Source organism: Artibeus jamaicensis, unplaced genomic scaffold, assembly GCF_021234435.1.
Source record: "Artibeus jamaicensis isolate MK-2021 breed Jamaican fruit bat unplaced genomic scaffold, CSHL_Jam_final contig_793, whole genome shotgun sequence".
Taxonomy (NCBI): Eukaryota; Metazoa; Chordata; class Mammalia; order Chiroptera; family Phyllostomidae; genus Artibeus; species Artibeus jamaicensis.
Genome location: NW_026521975.1, coordinates 1615755 through 1633984, shown reverse-complemented (window position 1 = coordinate 1633984; position 18230 = coordinate 1615755).

Here is an 18230-nt window from a genome sequence, read left to right as displayed (position 1 = left end):
GGAAGTAGCAAATTGTCACATTGCCCAGACTTTTCATTTGATGAGAGCCTGGAAATTAACAGCAGATCACCAATGGATGAATTTATCACTAGCACTATATCCCAGATCCCTCAAAAGAGTTTGTGAACTGAAGTTTAGATATCTGTCATCAGGTTAGGTTTTAACCATAAAAAGCTTCTATCAGACACTTAACAGATGACATGACCAAGTGTGGGAATTGCTCCTGTGCTGTTTCCAGCCACACAGTGGCAGTGATTTCTGCTGGGTGTAAAACCACAGTATACAGATCTCACCTTTTGAAACAAGCAGCACCATGGGCATGGAAATGGCACAATCAATTTTAATAATTTCCATTTAACACAAGAAATGAGCAAAATATCTGATAGAGGTGGAGGCTGAGAAGTCTGGAGGCTTTGGGAACAGAGGAGATGTCCTCTGGGGGACAGCTTGGGATGATATATTCACTTATTAAAGGTGAAATGACTACCCCACTTCTAGGAAATGAATCAAGGTTTAGAAAAGGAGGTAGGAATTTTGAGATGCTGGAGCAGAAGGAAAGAGCTTAATGAGCTGTGGTGGTGCACATAAAGAGATGTTCCAGGCAAATGTTCCAGGCAAGGATCTCCATCCAGCACAAGCTCACCCAGTGGAAATGTTGCAGTTTAAGCATTGCTCAATCCCTGGTGTGTCAGAACACATGGTACCCTTGGCTTGAAAAGGCCAGTTTCATTTATCCCCTTCCTGAATTTCAGGAAGACACATGGCTGACCCACCCTCTCCTATCCCTTCCCAGAAATCCCATTTCTCCATTCTTCAGCCACACTGGGTCATTTCACAGGTCTAGACACACTTTCAGTGCTTTCTCTGCACATGCTTTTGAGGGTGTCATTTCCCCCTCTTGAAACACCTTTCTTTTGGGTCCTTTATAAAGCCTATCAAATGCCAGCTTCTTTGCAAAGATTCTCCTGATCATTCTGATAATAGTTTTTTCTCTCTCTGGACACATGGCATTTTCCACTTATGATGGAATTCAACCTGTTTCATCATATAGTAGGGTTTGTTTCCAACAGATTATTAACCTTTTCGAATATGTGAATTTTTATTTTCATTTTCTTTGGATACTTGCCTACACATAACACAACTCTTGTACATATAATGTGCATAATAAATACACATTGGATTAAACTAAGTCTATATCTGTTGAATGACTGAATCAATGCTGTGGAAATGGCTCCCTGTGGAAACCCCTTTACTGAAAAGTGGGACCAACATTCCATAAAGCATAAAATTCTGGGGACTGAATAAGAAATGAGGGTAGGTGGAGGGTGGGTGGATTTGGTACTATGATTATAGAATACAGCAGAATATGGTGCTAAGGGCATTCTCAAAATTGTATCTCAGGGTGGAGTCAGATTTGAGAATGAAACACACAGTCCAAAATGAGTATTGACTGAAGATGCAGAAACCAACAGTTTACCAAGATGGAGTAAGTTGGCTGGGCAGAGGAATGGCTCAGAGGTCAGTTGAAGAATCCTCTCACAGTTACAGAAGTAAAAAGATTGGAGCCTGGTTGAAGGATTAAGTAAAATAAGCTCTTCATGACACTTTCCTCTTTTATTTTTCAGGAGATTTTAAACACAGTTTCCATTGTCTTAGTTCAGATAACATTAACCTGGGTTGGTAGAAGTTCTCAGTATCTAGGTAGTGGTGGATCATCCTAATGACCTAGTTGGAATCAGATTTTCTTAATCTGTCTTTTAACAGTTTGTCTTTAAATTGTTCTTCCAGTGACTTGTTGTTATCTGTTATCTTGCTTCAACCTTGTGAACAGGGCAAGGTGGGTAGCTTTATTGAACCCTGGTCAAACTGAGTAGGCTGGACATACCATAGCTAGCTCTTCCTGTCAGGGACAGATGGCCTAAACTTACCCAGCCTCCTAGAACCTCATTGTCAGGACATATCCCTTTTTATTTATTTTTTGGGGGAGGTGGTGGTTCTGGATCTAATGATTATGGTGAGGTATGGTGAAAAAAGTTCTGAAAGTAAACACCTAGTCCAAGTCATACTTTTTTCACTGAAAAAATATGGTTTAAGGTTAGTCTCTCTGGGCTTCAGATACCATGCTTTAAAAATGGTATAATAAAGCCAAGTAGCCCTGTTTGTAAATTCTTGAAAGTAGTAAACTTGATACTATAGGTTTCTGAGGTTCTTTTCTTTAATTAGTTAATTCATATATTTAAAAAAATTATTTTATTGATTATGTCATTACATTTGTTCTATTTCTTCCCTCCATTCCCCTCCACCCTGCACACCCCTCCCCCACCATTCCCCCCTTTAGTTCATGAACGTGTCTCAAGTTCTTTAGATTCTATATTTCCCCTACTATTCTTACCCTCCCCCTATCTATTTTCTATCTACTGTCTATACTACTTCTTTCCTGTATCTTCTCCCCCCTTCTCCTTCTCCCACTCCCTGTTGCTAACCCTCCATGTGATCTTCATTTCTGTGGTTCACTCCTGATCTAGCTGTTCTCTTAATTTGCTTTTGTTTTAGGTGTGGTTGTTGATAACTGTGAGTTTGCTGTCCTTTCACTGTTCATATTTTTTATCTTCTTTTTCTTAGATAAGTCCCTTTAATATTTCATATAATAAGGGCTTGGTGATGATGAACTCCTTGAATTTTATCTTATCTGAGAAGCACTTTATCTGTCCTTCCATTCTAAATGAAAACTTTGCTGGATAGAACAATCTTGGTTGTAGGTCTTTGGTTTTCATGACTTGGAATACTTCTTTCCAGCCCCTTCTTGCCTGTAAGGTCTCTTTTGAGAAATCAGCTGACAGTCTGATGGGAACTCCTTTGTAGGTGACTGTCCCCTTAGCTCTTGCTGCTTCTAGGATTCTCTCTTTCATTTTAATCTTGGTTAATGTAATGATGATGTGTCTTGGTGTGTTCCTTCTTGGGTCCAACTTCTTTGGGACTCTCTGAGCTTCCTGGATTTCCTGGAAGTCTGTTTCCTTTGCCAGAATGGGGAAGTTCTCTTTTATTATTTGTTCAAATAAGGTTTCCACTTGTAACTGTTCCTCTTCCCCTTCTGGTACCCCTATAATTTGGATGTTGGAGCTTTTAAAGGTATCTTGGAGGTTCCCAAGCCTCTCCTCATTTTTTTGAATTCTTGTTTCTTCATATTTTTCTGTTTGGTCATTTTTTTCTTCCTTCTGGTCCACTCCATTGATTTGAGTCCCAGTTTCCTTTCCATTACTATTGGTTTCCTGTGCATTTCCCTTCATTCAAATTAGTTTAGCCTTCATATGTTCCTCTAATTTATGACTAAAATCAATCAGTTCTGTGAGCATCCTGATCACCAGTGTTTTGAGCTGTGCATCTGAAAGTTTGGCTATTTCTTCATCACTTAGATTTATCGGCTCTGGGGCTCTGAGTTCTTCTTGAGCCATGTTTTGATCTGTCCGTGCCTGTTACATATGAGGAGAGGTGCCTTAGATGTTTACCAGGGTGGGGCCACCCAGGTCACTGGTTTGTGATGCTGTATGTTGGGGCGGGGTCAGAGAGGGAGCAGTGACAGTCCTCTCCGCTTGCCCAGTCAGCCTCACTACTCGCCCCTGCCTGCTTATCCGAGTGCAAATGTGTGAGCCTGCCACCCTGTGCCGGCTGCCAGGGCCTGCGCGATCTGTCTCAATGCTCGCCTCTTCACTGGTTTATCTGTGTGCAAATGTGAGATCAACTGCAGACAGCCAGCCACGCCTCTTCCCTGAGTTCAGCCCATAGCTAGCCCACACCTGGGATCCATGCTCTCAGCTGCCTGTGCACCACCTGGGTCAGGAGATCTTTTTTTACCTGACCCGCTCCACTGCTGGCTTCGCCCCTCTCACTGGTTTAGCTGAGCAGTTTATTGTTTTCAGACACCGTATTCGATTTTCTGTGTGGTTTGTTTGTGTTTATTGTTGTTAAAACTTTATTGTTTTTAGATTTGGTTGTGCGAGGATGCAAAGTATTCCCACCTATGCATCCATCTTGGCGGAAGTCCTCCATATATCTTTTTAAAAGTATTTTTATTGATTATGCTACTACAGTTTTCCCAATTGTCCCCGTTTATCACCCTTCTACCCTTCCCCCACTAACCCTCCAGCATTCCCCCTCCTCATGTCCATGGGTTGTACATATAAGTTCTTTGAGTTCTTTGTTTCCTATACTATTTTTATGTCTCCCCACCTATATTATGCCTATTAATTATGTAATTATGTTTCTTCTTCCCTGTACCTTGTCCCTCCTATTCCTTCCTTCCCCCTCCCCACTGAACTCCCTCTGTGTAGTGTCCATTTCTCTGATTCTGTTCCTGCTCTGGTTGTTTGCTTAATTTTTTTTCCTTTTGTTTGGGTTCATTTGTTGATAGTTGTGAGTTTGTTGTCATTTTATTGTTCATGTTTTAGATCTTCTTAGATAGGTCCCTTTAACACTTTCATGTAATAAGGCCTTGGTGATGATGAACTCTTTTAACTTGACCTTATCTGGGAAGCACTTTATTTGCCCTTTCATTCTAAATGAAAGCTTTGCTGGATAGAGTAATCTTGGATGTGGGTTCTTGCCTTTCATGACTTCAAGTACTTCTTTTCATCCCCTTCTGGCCTGTAAGGTTTCTTTTGAGAAATCAGCTGATAGCCTTATGGGAACTCCTGTGTAGGTAACTCTCTCCTTTTCTCTTGCTTTTAGGATTTTCTGTTTGTCTTTAATCTTGGGTAACTTAATGATGATGTGCCTTGGTGTGTTCCTCTTTGGGTCCAACTTGTTTGGGACTCTGTGCTTCCTGGACTTCCTGGAAGTCTATTTCCTTTGCCAGATTGGGGAAGTTTTCCTTCATTATTTGTTCAAATAAGTTTTCAATTTCTTGTTGTTCTTCTTTTTCTGGCACCCCTATAATTTAGATATTGGAATGTTTCAGGTTGTCCCAGAGAATCCTGAGCGTCTCTTCATTTTTCTGGATTCTTGTTTCTTTGTTCTGATCCAGTTGGATTTTTATTTCTTCCTTTTGTTCCAAATTGTTGCCTCGAATCCTGGTTTCCTTCTCGTCACTGTTGCTTCCCTGAATATTTTGCTTTATTTCGTTTGGGGTATCTTTCATTTGTTTTTTCATTTTTTCAACCAAGATCAATTAGTTCTGTGAGCATTTTCATTACCAGGGCTTTAAATTCTCCATCAAATAGGTTGGCAATCTTCTCATCATTTAGTTCTGTGGTTTTTCTGTGTTCTTTCTTTTAGGCCATATTTCTTTGTCTTGGTGCACCTGATAAGTTGTAAGGGGTGGGACCTTAGGTCAGGCAACCCTCTGTTGCCTATGTGGGAGGGGCCATAGAGGCAACAATGAATCTTACCTGCTCCTTTCTAGCACACTTTCCAAAAGACTCTTGTGTCAGACTGGGAGTATCTCCCACCGTGGCAATCCCAGCTTTAGCCCACAGTTAGCTCTGGGTCTCAGTTTTCCCCTAAGTCAGTCCCTCTGGAAAAGCTCTGCCAAGCTCTGCAGTTAACCCTGCCCTTCAGCAGCCTCAGTGTGGTTTTTCTGAGTTGGCCTGCAAGGTCTGCCTTACTGGGAAGTGAAGGGTTTCTACCTATGACTCCATCTTGGCCAGAACTCCTAATTCATAAATCCTGAGCACTGGTTTGTGAGTGCCCAGGACTGACCAAGACATGGCTATTCCCTGAAGTGTCAACACTCCATGTTTTGGGCTGCTGATTCCAGTTTGTCTTAAGGAATCATTGCTTTCTTCAGTTCTAGCAAGTCTCTGCAATCTAGAAGAATATTGATAGTGAAATTATAGAAAGATTTATTCTTTATAAGTGTTTCTGTAAAATGAAGAGGATAAAAGCACTATGTGGTGAGGCTGTGGCAAGAATGAAACAGTTGTGATTTGGAAGGGATTTATGAAATGTGAAGGGCTGTGGAAATGTAAATAGTAATTCTTACCATTTTTTTTTCCTGCAGATTCAGGAATACCTCTTCCAGTTCTAGTTTGAAGGAGACCAAGAGAGGAAGTAGGCAGGAGGAAGCTTTTCCTTGTGTGGGTGACTTCTCAGACCATGTCTGTACTCTTGTGGCCACCATTCACAGCCATTTTATGGAAGGTGTGCCCAGAGAGGAAGGAGGAGGTGGGTCTGGTTGGGGAAGGAAGTGCTCAGCAGGGAAATCATTCCTGTTCTCAATCTCCTCTTCTGTGGGAGACATTGCCCTCTTCCAATGCCTTCCAATAACAGAAGGAGGCAAGGCTTTGGGGGTGAACGGGCCTGACCCCATTATTTACCTCCAGCCTGAGGCAATGTGCATACTCTTACTCTCCCTTAGCCTTAGTTCCCTAATTTGCATAATGGGAGGAATAATACCTAATCTGACAGTTGTTATGAAGGTGAACTTATTCATGTAAAATGTTCTGCACAGTATTTGCACATTTAAAGCACTTAAAAAGGCTTTTGTTGCCTTTAAACTTTATTTATATCTCAGTGTTCATATTGGCAGGTGACTTGGGGCTGGGAATATAGAATTCATCCTTATTCAAATCATGTTAGATGCTTTCTCAAGAAGCCAGTGTTTTCTCTCTAACCCTTTCAAAGGTAAAACAGTTGCCCTGCCCTGGTGAACATATAAGGCTCTGCTCCTTACTATGTAAGAAGTGCACCTAGACAAAAAAAATGGCCCAAATGAAAGAACAGATCAAAGCTCCAGAAAAAATACAACTAAGGGACAGAGATAGCCAAGCTATCATATGCATGGTTCAAAACACTCGTTCAAATCAGAACCAGTGATGGTTCTAATCAGAACCAGTGATGGTTCTAACACTGGTTCAAATCAGAATTATCACAGATTTGGTTGTATATGGTGACAAATTAGATGAAAAAATGAAGGCTATGCCCAGTGAAATAAAGAAAAATGTACAGGGAACCAACAGTGACAGGAAGGAAACCAGGACTAAGATCAAGAGTGTGGACCAGAGGAAGAAAGAAACATTCAACAAGGACAGAATGAGAAAGCAAGAATTCAAAAAAAAGTAAATAAATAAGGAGAGGCTTAGAAACTTCTGGGATAACTTTAAACATCCCAACATCTGAATCATGAGGGTGTCACAAGGACAAGAGGAAGAACAAGAAATTGAAAACTTATTTGAACAAATAATGAAGGAAAACTTTCCAATATGGCAAAGGAAATAGACTTCCAGGAAGTCCAAGAAGCTCAGAGAGTTCCAAAGAACTTGTACCTAAGGAGGAACACACCAACGCACATCATAATTATATTAGTCAAAAATTAAAGATAAGAGAGAATCTTAGAAGCAGCAAGAGAAAAGGAGACAGTTTCCTACAAAGGTGTTCTCATAAGACTGTCAAGCTGATTTCTCAGAAGAAACCTTGCAGGCAAGAAGGGGCTGGAAAGAACTATTCAAAGTCATGAAAGTCAAGGACTTACATCAAAGATTACTCTATTCAGCAAAGCTATAATTTAGAATGGATGGGCACATAAAGCACATCCCATATAAGGTCAAGTTAAAGGAGTTCATCATCACCAAGCCTTTATTATATGAAATGTTAAAGGGACTTATCTAAGAAAAACAAGATAAAAAATATGAACAGTAAAATGAAAATAAACTCACAATTAACAACTGAACCTAAAATCAAAACAAAAACAGAAATAAAAATAAACTAAGGAAACAACTAGAATATGAAGAGAATCACAGAAATGGAGATCACATGGAGGGTTATTAGTGGGGGAGGGGGAGAGAGTGGGAAGAGAGGTACAGAGAATGAGTAGCATAAATGGTAGGTAGAAGATAGACAGGGGGATGTTAAGAATAGTATGGAAAATATAGAAGACAAAGAACTTATATATATATGATCCATGGACATGAACTAAGGTGGGGAATGTGGGTGGGAGGGGGTGGGGAGGGTGGAGGGAAATAACGGGGGGAATAGGACAACTGCAATAGCATAATCAATAAAACATATGAAAAAAACAGATTTATGGGTCTACCTAGGCACTACCTCCTGACAACCAAGACTTTTGAATGGAACATGTTATGAATCTCTGTGGTAAATGGCTGACTTGTTATCTAAGCATATGCCCAAAATAGATAGGTCTTCTTCAAAAGCTATGCATTAGTGAAGTTCACTGGGTACCACTCCACTTTCTCTTTGATCCACCCTTATCATCCTAAACCAAAGGACTGTGTAGCCCATCATTTCACCCTCCCTGTGCTTTGTTAGGAATAGGCCTATTGAAAAGGAGACATAATTTGCTATTTCCAAGGTGGGTTTTTTTTTTTAGTGTTATCAGAATTCTTCAGGCATTGGAAGGGGTAGGTTCTTAAATCTTGCAGAGGTAACAATTTTATTTTATTTTACTTTGTTTTATTTTATTTTATTTTTAGAGTGTGTTTATTAAAGCTGGAGACAGTAAAACAAAAAGGGCTTAGGACAGAAGAGAGCCCAGGCAAGGCTTCTCTAGCTCACACTGGGAAATTGGAGAAAGGGGGATCTTGGAGACAGGTTCAGGGAGTTATTCTGGGATAAGCTGCCACTGCCCATTGTTTCCCTGATGGCAAGTTTCTTGGGGTTCCTTAAAGTTTAGGATATATGTGCCTGTGGTGGAAGAAGAAGGAGAAAGGAAAAGTGCAGGCCTGCTCCTAGGAGGGAGAATGTACAAGGGGTCCTTCATTTTGAGAGTTCCTAAAGACTGGGTGTTTAGGGGAGATCTTAGGGAATGATATCAATACAGCATTCATCAGTTTTATGCTGATGCACCTAAATGAGATTTATTCCCTTAACTCCATCTGTCCTTAGGTATGGTTGGCAATTGAACTAATTGGAATTCTGCTATCTTCCTCCCTAAATAAGGTGATTTAAGCTATAAACCCTGTGTTTGAGAGAGAAGTGTAAAACATTTACTCCTAAGTGTCCTTGGTTAAGAAATATAGGATTTTGTGGTTTACTAGATGGCTGTAAACTGCTTGACCTTAACTATCTGTTTCAGTTTCTGTATTTCACTTGTCCTGGCTTACTAGCCTGTTTTATCCCTCCCTCAGAGACTTCCATTCCTGAAATCTTTGAAAGGTGATGAGAGAGGATGATTTGTCTTCAGTAATTGCTTTTTGCTGACAAGAGCCATGCCTCCCCTTCCCCCATTTTTGGTGTGTGTAGGGTATAGAAGTTTCCCACTGCCTGATCTAAGGGAGACGAGGGAATGGTATCCAAGACTGGAACAGAGAAGCTGTTAGCTGATTCTTCCAAAGTAGGGACAGGCCAGAATCCTGAAGGATCATCATGTTGATATAGATTTGTTGTATCATTCCAGAATTGAAGTTGGTAAAGTGTCATATTAAGCAGAGTTATGCCCATGAAAACAGAAGGAAAAACAAAGGTTAATGTTCACAGCAAATTATAAACAGTTTCTGAGTCTGTAAGACTGTCAATCAAGAAGATTTTTAGATGTAAGACTCAAAGTTTCTTTTGCTGGAATGAAGGCAAGCAGTGACAATATGATAGATCTTCCTTATCTGCAGTTTGAATATCTCTGGTGATGTAAATTCTGCATGGTTTACACAACATTAGTCACTAGGATTAAGTATGAGCTGTTGTGGCAATTTCTCAAGGTTACATGAAGTCCTTCAGCTATAATTTGCAATTGGAAATCTCAGGAAAAAAATTTGTAGTTCTCAATAACTCCAAGTCAAAGGATAGGAGAAAAATGAGCATTAGTTTAGGAGAAAAATAGGAAAGAATTCAGGGTCTAATTCAATTCATAGATGAGAAATAAAACTTTAACTAGAATCTAATATCCACAACTCACAGAGGTCACAATTTGAATGACTTCAGGCAAGTTCCTCATTCTCCCACCGGTGTACTGCAGTGTGCTGGTACTGTTTCCCAAAAGCCCACTGTGCCTCTCTTCTCAACTTTGCATTTGATTGAAGATCTGAAGGTGGTAAAGAAATGATCCATCCACCTATCTGGGAGACAACTGTTCTAGGCAGAAGGAACAGACAAGTGTCTGGAATGTCTGAGAGATATTGAGGGGATGGTATAACTGGAAAAGAGTGGGAAAGGGGAGGATCTGAGACCTGAGAGGTAATTAGGCCTTGAAGGACTCTGGCTTCTACTCTGAGTAAGATGGAAAGCAGAGTTTGAGTGGAAGAGTGAACTACCATGTTTAACAGAATTATCTGGCTTCTGAGTTAAGACAAGGCTGTAGGAAGGCAAGTGTAGAAGCAGAGAGAACAGATGAGAAATTCTGCAATTGCCCAAGTAGGAATGCCTATGACATGAACAAGGTTGGTATTTGGTAAGGAGGATGAGATCCTGGCCCTGGCTGGTGTGGCTCATTTGTTCAGAGTATCCCACACCCAAATGATCACGGGTCTGATTTCAGTCAGGGCACATACTTAGGTTGCAGGTTTGGGTCCCTAAGTATGTGCCCAGGTCCAGGTACATATGGGAGGCAACCAATTGCAGTTTCTCTCCCATAGATGCTTCTCTCTCTCCCTTTTTCTCTCTCTTCCTTTCTCTAAAAGCAGTGAAAAAATGTCCTCAGATGAGGATAAAATGTATGAGAGCCAAGATATCGCGATGGACAAAAGTAGATTTATAGTTGTGAGTATGTGAGACATAGTTTATTCTTGCATTATTTATTATTATTATAATCCTACTTTATTAATTACTGTAAGCCAACCTTTACCTATCCCCATATATGACTATAAAGCTTAATGGCTTCTGATTGATCAGCTCTGATGTAAGAGACAAACAGAGGAGTCAAATATGAGTCCAAGTATTTTGGCTTGAGGAACTAGGAGGATCAAGTTGCCATTATTAAGATGGGAAGAAGACCATGAGAAGAGCTGGTTTTGGAGAGATAGTCTGGATTTCAGATATTTTAAGTCTGAGATACCTAATAAACATTCAAGAGGAGATGTCAGTTTGATATTTGTTTATGTGACCTGGGTTTTAGGGGGAAAGTTCAAGCTTGAGATAAAAAAGCAAAAGTCTTCAGCAATAGAATGTATTTAAAGCCAAGTCATTAAATGAGATCACGAAGAAGGTGACTACAGATAGAAGCCTTTACTAAGCTCTGGGACACTCCAATGTTCACGGTCATGGAGGTGAGAAAGAATCATCCAAAGATACTAAAGAGGTTAGATGGTAAGACAGAAATCAAATGATGGAACCAAGGGGAAAAATAATGATCTTATACCTGTTTCAAATATTATTAGTATTTGAAAAGTCAAGTAAGATAAGAACATAGAATTGACTTTTTAATTCAGCAACATGGAGGTCATTATTGATGTTGATAAAGCAATTTTGATAGGCTGTTCTATACCCAGATTATGAAATCAGTATTATAGCTTGTTATGTTGTTTACATTTCTTTCTGTACACTAACATGGTATACCACTCCATCTTAAGCAGAGGGAGCATCATGTCTCACTGATTTCTGTGTCCTGACATGCAGTAGGTGTTCAATGAATATTTGTGGGATAAACGTGCAAATATGTAGGAAGGAGTATTTTAGGTATCTACCCAGGGATTCCATTGTAAGGCTGCTATCACCCCAGAACCATTGGACCAGAAAGATATCTGTCACCAGACAAGATTGTATTTGGACAAACCAGGGATATAGATGACCATTTATCCTACTTTTAATGATACTATCATTCCATGTCCCATTTGGCATGTCCTCAGCATCCTCCTCCTCCAATAACTACATTCTGTTTGTTCTTTCCTCATAGTTTCATCTTAGAGTGATTATTCTACTTTTACTTTTTATATATACTCGTTAGTATAAACTCTCTAATACCATCTTCATATTGCTGTAATACTGTCCTCATGTCAAACTTTCAAGGACCTTTGGTGGCTTCCTCTTCATATATATATATGTATGTGTGCATACATACATATATCTATATATCTATTTATATTCTATATGTATACACAAACACATATATGTATGTGTATATATATATTATATATATATACATATATATATATTCATTTTTTGGCTTTGAAGTTTGCCTATAATATAATTGTCCCACTGGAGCCATTTATTAGATAGGGTTGTATTCCAGTTATATATTACTCTTTGGAGATGCAATGGGGAGCAATTTAGCCATGATCACTACTCTCGAGGACCTTGCAAGTCTAATGGGGATATGTGGCAGAGACATCAAACAAGCACTTACAATAAGGGTGAAAAATGCCATGAAAAGGGAAGCAGAGTCCTCTTCATGTACCTCTCTCAGAGTTCTATCCTAGGTCTTTTTCCCTTATTTTATATGTTTTCCCAGTGATCTCATTTATGCTCTTAGATTAAATTAATGACTTCCACACAGAAATATACAATTCAAATCTTTCTAAACATATACAACCAAGGTCTATTGAATCTTGTCTTTTGATAGTCTCAGAGTCACCTTCCAACTCAACATCAAAACAGAACCAATCACGCCCCGCACAACACACACACACAGCACACACCCTCACACCCATACTCTAGTGCTTTGCTTGTGCTCTGGACCACTATCCTCTGCACCACTGAGTCAACTTCTCACCTAGACACAGAAGCCTTAGCTTCAACTTTCTAGTCCACATCACCACTCCTATTCATTCTTTCTCCCAAACATCTCTTGAATATCCTCAGTTGTCTTTATTCCTATGGAAATGATCATTAAATGAAAATTATTAACTTTTTTTAACCTTTATCATGTACCATGTTCTGTACTAAGTGTTTTAAATGTATTTCCTCATTTAATGCTCAGAACAATACTACTGGGTAAACTCCACTGAGCTCTAGTTTTATTTTCATTTTACAGATAATAAAAATGGGGTTTAAAGAGGGTAAGAATTTTGCAGGAATCATGCAGATGGCATCTTGAAGGGCCCTTGTATGAACCAGTGTCATTAATCTGTGAACCCTTAGTTTAGGAAACTATCATTTCTCTGGATTTCTACAACTTCCAGTGATGCCCCTTTTCAAGCTTCACTTCATACAAAAGGGAAATGATCATTCTACATTTAGCTGTTCCTTGTTACCCTAAAGATAAACCCCAAAGTTCATAATGCATCTTTTGACACTGTGCTACATGATCTGTCCTCTGATTACTTTCAAGGGCTTTCCTGCCCCATCCTTCCCCCACATAGCCCTAAAGCACATTTTTTTAAAATTCCACAAACATGTTTTATTTTATCTTTGGGTGTTCTCACATGCTTCTTCTGTTAGAAACATTTTCCTAGGATGCTGGGAAGATGGTGACGGAGTAGGATGGAGCTGATGCTAGCTCCTGTACTCATGGGTGAAAATCCTGGCAGATCTATAGAGAAACAGCACAATAAACCATCGGTGACTCTGAGACTATCAAAAGACAAGATTCAATAGACCTTGGTTGTATATGTTTAGAAAGATTTGAATTGTATATTCCAGCATTTATGAAATTAAAAGACCAGAGACTGTGACTGATGCTGAAACACCAGACCTCGACAGAGTCAGCTACTGGAGCTGGGTCTCACGTGACCCCTGTGCTGCCACCAGAGCAACAGGCCTGGGAGCCAGGGAGTCAGGTACAGGAGCTGGGACACTCTAAACCCCTGAGATGGCCCTGGGCAGCAGCAGAGGAGCCAGATACGGGAGCCGGGACATTCCCGGCCCCTGTGCCGCTGCTGTAGTAACGGGCCTGGGTGTTTGAGGAGGCAGCTACTAGAGCTGGGACATTCAGCAGTGGTAGGCGACCAACACAGGGACCAGCGCGAGGACCAGCGTGAGAGTAGGTGGAGACGAAGAACATCAAGAAACTTCAAGGAGTCTGCACCACTGAACTTCACAAGGATCATACCACAGAAGTTCACACCATAAAACCAGGGTTTCAGAACAGATCAATTTTAGAAGCAGAGACTAACAGGAAGAGTCTCAAACAATGGGAAGACAAAGAAACAATCCCCAAATGAAAGAAAAAACAGAAACTTCAGAAAGAATCTTAGATGAAATAGAGGCTGATCAACTATCAGAGAGTGAATTCAAAGCACTGGCTATTACGAAGTTCAAAGAGCTCACAGTGAACTACCAGAAACTACAGGGGAACTACAATGATCTCTGCAAACCACAGCAACATGAAAAAGGAAATGGAAACTATCAGCAAGAGACAAGAGGAAATGAAGAATACAATTTCCGAATTGAAGAACACAGTAGAAAGTTTCAAAAGTAGGATAGATGAAGCGAAGGATAGGATTAGTGAGTTGGAGGACAAGGTAGAAAGCATCTCACAGAAAGAGCAAGAAAATGAAAAGAGGCTCAGAAAGAATGAAGAGGGATTAAGAGAAATGCAAGACAATATGAAACGTAATAATATCCGAATAATAGGAATACCAGAAGGAGAAGAAGAAGAACAAGGGATAGAAAACATATTTGAACAAGTAATGAGAGAAAATTTCCCCAATTTGATAAGAGAAAAAGTCACACAAATCCAGGAATCACAGAGAGTCCCAATCAAGAGGAACCCAAGGAGGCCCACTTCAAGACACATCATCATCAAAATGGCAAAATTTCAAGACAAAGAGAGAATCTTAAAGGCAGCAAGGGAGAAAAAAGAAATAACATACAAGGGAGCCCCAATAAGGTTAGCTACTGACTTCTCAATGGAAACACTTCAAGCAAGAAGAGAATGGCAAGAAATATTCCAAGTAATGAGAACCAGAGGCCTACAACCAAGGCTACTTTACCCAGCAAGGCTCTCAATCAAGATAGATGGCCAAATAAAGACCTTCCAAGACACAAGAAGCCTAAAATAATACGCCTCCACCAAACCAGCTCTACAAGAAATACTAAAAGGACTGCTTTAAGGGAAGGAAGGATAAGAGGGAGACAGGGAGGAACACAGGAACAAAAAGGGCAATGAATAAGTACCTACCAATAATAACCTTAAATGTAAATGGATTAAATGCTCCAATCAAAAGACACAGAATACCTCAATGGATAAGAAAGCATGACCCACACATACATATGCTGCCTACAAGAGACCCACCTCAGGACAAAAGACCATCACAGACTAAAAGTGAAAGGCTGGAAACAAGTTTTCCAAGCAAACGGACAAGAAAAAAAAGCTGGGGTAGCAATTCTCATTTTGGACAAAATAGACTTCAAAAAAAAGGCCATAAAGAGAGACCCAGAAGGTCACTTCATTATACTCAAGGGAAGAATCCACCAAGAAGACATTAACATTGTAAACATATATGCACCAAACATAGGGGCACCCAAATATATCAAGAAAATCTTGGAGGACTTCAAGAAAGATATTGACAGCAACACAATTATAGTAGAGGATTTTAACACCCCACTATCAAAAATGGACAGATCTTCCAAACAAATTATCAACAAAGATATTGTGGCATTAAACAACACCCTAGATGAAATGGACTTAACTGATATATATAGGGCCTTTGATCCCAAAGAAGCTAAATACACATTCTTTTCAAATGCACATGGAACATTTTCAAAGATAGACCACATGATAGGACACAAAACAAGCCTCAAAAAAAGTCAAGAAAATTGAAATCACACCAAGCATCTTCTCTGACCACAAGGGACTGAAATTGGAAACCAACCCCAAAGAAAAAAAACCAAAGCACCCAAAATCATGGAGACTGAATAGTATGCTATTAAACAACGAATGGGTCAAGAATGAAATTAGGGAAGAAATCAGATGGAAACAAATGAAAATGATCTCACAACAACCCAAAACTTATGGGACACAGTGAAGGCAGTCCTGAGAGGGAAGTTTATAGCAATACAGGCCTACCTAAAGAAGATAGAAACATTTCAAACAAACAACCTAACCCTACGCCTGCAAGAACTTGAGAAACAACTACAAAGACAGCCTAGAGCAAGTAGAAGGAAGGAAATAACCAAGATTAGAGCAGAATTAAATGACATAGAAACTAAAAGCACAATTCTAAGGATCAATGAATCCAGGAGTTGGTTCTTTGAGAAGATAAACAAAATAGACAAGTCTTTAAGTAGGCTCATCAAGAAAAGAAGTAAGAGGACACAAATAAACACAATCAGAAATGAAAGAGGAGAGATTACAACTGATACCACAGAAATAGAAAGGATTGTAAGAAATTACTATGAAGAACTGTATGCCAAGAAATTTGAGAACCTAGGGGAAATGGACACATTTCTAGAAAAATACAATCTTCCACAACTCAGTGAAAAAGAAGCAGAAAATCTAAATACACCAATAACAGCAAAAGAAATTGAAGCAGTAATCAAAAAACTCCCATCACACAAAAGCCCTGGACCAGATGGTTTCACAGGAGAATTCTACAAAGCATTTAAGGAAGAGCTAACCCCTATTCTACAGAGACTCTTCCAAAAAATCCAGAAGGATGGAAAACTCCCAAATTCTTTTTATGAAGCCAGCATCATCTTAATTCCAAAACCAGACAGAGACACAACAAAGAAAGAAAACTTCAGGCCAATATCGCTGATGAACATAGATGCTAAAATCCTCAACAGAATATTGGCAAATCACATCCAACAATATATCCAAAAGATCATACACCATGACCAAGTGGGATTCATCCCAGGGATGCAAGGATGGTTCAATATTCGCAAATCAGTAAATGTAATACATCACATAAACAAAAGCAAAGACAAAAATCACATGGTCATATCAATAGATGCGGAAAAAGCTTTTGATAAGGTACAACACCCATTTATGATAAAAACACTCAGCAAAGTGGGAATACAGGGGGCATTTCTCAAAATAATAAAGGCCATATATGAGAGACCTACAGCCAATATCATACTCAATGGGAAAAAACTAAAAGCTTTTCCACTAAGATCAGGAACAAGACAAAGATGTCCACTTTCACCACTTCTATTCAATATAGTATTGGAAGTTTTAGCCACAGCGATCAGGCAAGAAAAGGAAATAAAAGGCATCCAAATAGGAAAGGAGGAAACAAAACTGTCACTGTTGCAGATGACATGATAGTGTACATGGAAAATCCTATAGACTCTACCCAAAAACTGCTCAAACTAATTAATGAATTTGGCAAAACAGCTTGTTACAAAGTCAATATCCAGAAATCAAAGGCATTTTTGTATACCAACAGTGAATCAGCAGAAGCAGGAATCAAGGAAAAAATCCCATTCGATATAGCAAAAAGAAAAATAAAATATCTGAGAATAAACCTAACTAAGGAGGTAAAAAACCTGTATGCAGAAAACTACACAGCCCTGAAGAAAGAAATCAAGGAAGACACAAACCAAGGGAAACATATATGTTGTTCATGGATTGGAAGAATTAACGTAATCAAAATGCCCATACTACCCAAAGCAATATACAGATTCAATGCAATACCTATTAAAGTACCAATGGCATATTTCACAGACATAGAACAGACACTTCAAAAATTTATATGGAACCATAAACGAGCCCGAACAGCAGCTGCTCTTTTGAGAAAGAAGAACAAAGTAGGGGGGATCACAATACCTGATATCACACTGTATTACAAGGCCACTGTAATCAAAACAGCCTGGTACTGGAATAAAAACAGGCACATAGACCAATGGAACAGAATGGAGAGCCCAGAAATAAACCCAACTCTCTACAGTCAATTAATATTCAACAAAGGGGGCAATAACATAAAATGGAGCAAAGATATCCTCTTCAACAAATGGTGTTGGGAGAACTAGACAGCTACGTGCAAAAAAATAAAACTTGAGCACAGACTTACACCATACACCAAAATAAATTCAAGGTGGATAAAGCCGTGACACCATTAAAGTCCTAGAGGAGAACACTGGCAAGAAAATCTCAGATATTTCACGCAGCAACTTTTTTACTGATATGTCCCGTAGAGCAAGGAATGTAAAGGAAAGAATAAACAAATGGGATCTCATCAAAATAAAAAGCTTCTGCGTGGCTAAAGAAAATAGTATTAAATTAGCAAGTCAACCAACTGTATGGGAAAACATATTTGCCAATGATACCTCAGACAAAGGTTTAATCTCCAAAATATACAAATAACTTACATGACTCCACTCTAAGAAGACACCCAACCCAATTAAAAAATGGGAAAAGGACTTGAACAAACACTTCTCCAATGAGGACATACAGAACATTCAGAGACACATGAAGAGATGCTCAATATCGTTAGCTATCAGAGAGATGCAAATTAAAACCACAATGAGAT